Source organism: Bactrocera latifrons, unplaced genomic scaffold (assembly GCF_001853355.1).
Source record: "Bactrocera latifrons isolate USDA-ARS-PBARC rearing strain unplaced genomic scaffold, ASM185335v1 scaffold_350, whole genome shotgun sequence".
Classification (NCBI taxonomy): domain Eukaryota; kingdom Metazoa; phylum Arthropoda; class Insecta; order Diptera; family Tephritidae; genus Bactrocera; species Bactrocera latifrons.
In genome coordinates this window covers 259,166-262,465 of record NW_017536991.1, presented here as the reverse complement: position 1 = coordinate 262,465, position 3,300 = coordinate 259,166, and positions in this window count along the sequence as shown.

The window sequence follows — 3,300 nt, the reverse complement described above, 5'->3', positions numbered from 1 at the left end:
TATATACATCTGTGTACATGTATCAACATGCATATAAATTTGTATTGTGGAAACGTATTTGAATGTAAAAGCCAGCGACTCTCTGCGTTACACTCTCTTAAACGAGAAGCTWGTCGCTTAGCTCCACCTCTTTTTGTGGAGAGGGTGTGTGCTCAGAGTATCTGGTGCTTATCAACTATGTAGCAACAACATACATATATTATATACATATGTACAAATATGATTGAAGACCTGAGAAACTTARTGACTGCAAATTATGGCGTGAAAAAAGAAATAATTTACTGAGTTTAATTTATGAGCAAAATGAGTAAAATCCACACTTCAAGATAACTCTAACGTATAGGGCTTTATGTTGCCCAGAGCAGAATAATAGAATTGGAGGTATCATTTCTAGCCTGAAATGTACACAGAAATACTTCCAAAGAAACATTTTCTACCAACTTCTATTTAATCGTAGTTATGAAAGTGTGCCCAAAAAGTGTCTGATGGAGGTCAAGCAAAATGTCGAGCTTAATTATATATTTATTTCACTAGTAGCTCGCAATGAGAGAAATGAGTTAAAAGACATGACGTCCTATCAGGGGTAATTAAAGGTATTTTTGTAGCGGGGTATGTTTATGGTACAGAAGARGTGTTAAGGAGAGAATTTGTTAGCACACTGTTGAAAGGATTGCAGTTACGCTGACAGTTAACGGTTCAGAAAACGTCATACGCAAAACCATGCAAAAAAAAAACAAAACACTATATGGAAAACGGGACTTTCAATAAGAGGTAAGTGAAATGTATTTTGACTTCCTAACGACCACTCTGTTTAAAGTTCTCTCTCCTGAAGTTTTTGAGGAAAAAAGTGTTCGACCATTGCAGTATATTTCAAGCTGAGATCTTTGCTTGCACGAAAGCTGCGGAGCTGGCCTCTAATGCACATGACGGCAACTCCAGAGTCAATATCGATGTAGACAGCCAAACAGCAATCAAGGAAGTAACCTCGTATCGGCTATCGGCCAGAAGTGTCCTGAGAAGCAGACGAAAGCAAGCAATTTCACTTCTATGAAGTCCCTGTTCACAAAATCATCGACGGCAATTAAATAGTGAACGAGATTGTCTAGAGTGGTGTACGGCAAACACACAAAAACMTGATTAAACTGGGAAACCCATGCATTGCCTATATGACGATATAAACAGAAAAAAAAATTAAAACCCGATGGAACGAGCTACCTGTGTGCAAAACTGCAAAGTCACGTGCAAAACAGTAGATCGAGAGTACATAAAATTCCTTATGGCACTCGATAGCAGACATTGTAGGAATACTAACTGGCCACTGSCCTGGTGGCGACACACAACCGCAGAATGGGGTTGACAGGCCGAGAAGACTGCAGGAAATGTTTAGAGCGAGGCATCAGGGAAACAATGGATCAGCGCTTGTGCACTTGTCCCGCGGTAAGATACACTGCTGTCTCTTATACACATCTAGATGTGTATAAGAGACAGGGTATCGATAGTGAGGCCACAGTGTCTGTTAAAATTCGCGTCAAGCGCAGGCATCTTAAATGATGACTATTTCTCTTGTACTAAGCAACTGAACTCCATCTGGTATCGCAAAGGACCAAAACTGGTACTAGATTAACCTAACCTAACATATACTTTACAAATAAATAGCAAGCTACTCTCTTAAGATGGTCTGTTTGGGAAAAGTAAAAACAAAAAATATAAGAACGAAAAAGTTCGTATGTTCGGAAATAGCCGAACATTAGACAAACCAGCAATTTATGGGAATTAAAGTGATTTAATAATATTTCTCTGGATATTTAATATAGCGAATAAAGAGTTACTTTTATTTTTTAAGATCAACATATACATATGTATGAATATATGCCCCTCGTCCCAGTGAGCTACTGTGTTGAAGTTGGGTATTCGTTTAATTCGTTTCCTCACGCCGACCATTACGATACATAGTATTCATTTATGTATACTTAAATATGTAAATTGTATATWAAATAAAAACTATTATTATGAATATTCTGAACCGCAGTGTCGTTTAGATTGGGGTACTTTAATGGATCTTGACAAACTGTTATAAATAAAGTTGCAACCGCTTCAAGTACTACCTCACTTCCTAGGTCGACGTCGACGTCAACAAACAGTACGCCGACCAGGCTTCGCACCCAACAAAGAAAAAAAAATAATTGTCAACTCATACCAGAAACATGTGCAGCATGCAATGAGTCCCCGAACTATTCTAACCACCTCTTTGCATGCCCAGCAAACCCTTATCCGACCACACAGCAGGCAGCACCGTTTCCAGGTCTACCGATATATATGATATCGATAACAACCAACCTGAACTACCTAAGCGGGGACAAGAAAACCACTACAACAATAAGAACTTTTTCTCTACCTGAATTGTATCACTTTTGTACAAAAAGAAGAATTCTGCTTGTGTGCCAAACTTGTCGACAGCTGAAATGGGAATTCATGAATTTAGACGAAATTAATACTATTTACGAAATATAAGAAAGAGGATGATTAGAATAACAAGGAACACTTTATTAAATTTAGAWTGCTATAAATTATTTTCGAATTTTTAAGTAATTTCAAAGCGTTTTGTTAATTTCGTATCATATTACATACTATATACCTTAGAACCYAGTTAAGTTCTAGTTAACCTAACCAATTAATTACTGGTAAATTTACTGGTTACTTACCAGACATTGAGAAAACAGCACTTAGTGCATACTATATAAAAAAGAGTCGCTAATTGACTTGATTAAGGTCTGTTGGAACCASGGCTATAAARMAGGTGGAGCTSAAGCTACTACCGGGGTCAGAGTTGGCGAATAGTGGAAGRCCTATRCTARGTATATTAGCTGRGGCTAATAATACGCAGACTCCAACYAAGCGCTKGAGGAGAGGAGGGCTTGGCTCAAAATGCCGTTTTTAAATAATCGTCCACAAAAACCACCGATGAAAAAAACTACCCACTAGAGAAAGGCCTAACGTGCGAATAAACCGGGCAAGGGTCCATGATAATCGAGACCAGTAAAAAAATGTTTATGTTTTACTGGAAACCCGAAATGGAACAGTTATAACAAAACGGCTGATGAGAGCAGCATTCTGTCACCTCAGTAAGTAATCTTACCGAAATGTCTGGCAGGCTATAGCTGTTCTYACCCCCGTCTCCGTCCGAACCCTKACAGGTCTTCAAGTASGTTCAATGCACGCCCCAATAGTTTTGGTCGTATATGTGCAGTTGAGACGAACTGCTGATTAGTGCTCGAACCTGGTTCTGGGGAACTATTCTGT